Consider the following 259-nt stretch of genomic DNA (forward strand, 5'->3'; position numbering starts at 1 on the left):
TCACCATTACTTTGGAATAAGATATGAAAGCAGAAGAGACCTAAACCATCACTACAGAAAAAAAATCATACTGTTGTTCATTATCTATTCTCTGGTACAAAACAATGCCCCCAGGTCATCATTCCTGCATAGCAATCAAAACATCACGAGCTGAACATGAGATAACCAGATCAATGCTCCCTGATAACGGGTGCTGATTTCAGGTCCAGGATGATGATGCGTGGGATTCAGGTAGTTATGCAACCCATGCAACCTGAAG

General features: G+C 41.3%; 1 protein-coding gene across 2 annotated transcripts in view; it reads right to left on the minus strand.

The window, feature by feature from the left end:
- LOC119591533 (protein RER1-like) overlaps positions 1–259 on the minus strand; it is an 11699-nt gene that overhangs the window by 3900 nt on the left and 7540 nt on the right. The window lies entirely within an intron of this gene.

The sequence above is a fragment of the Penaeus monodon genome, chromosome 28 (assembly GCF_015228065.2).
Source record: "Penaeus monodon isolate SGIC_2016 chromosome 28, NSTDA_Pmon_1, whole genome shotgun sequence".
Lineage (NCBI taxonomy): Eukaryota > Metazoa > Arthropoda > Malacostraca > Decapoda > Penaeidae > Penaeus > Penaeus monodon.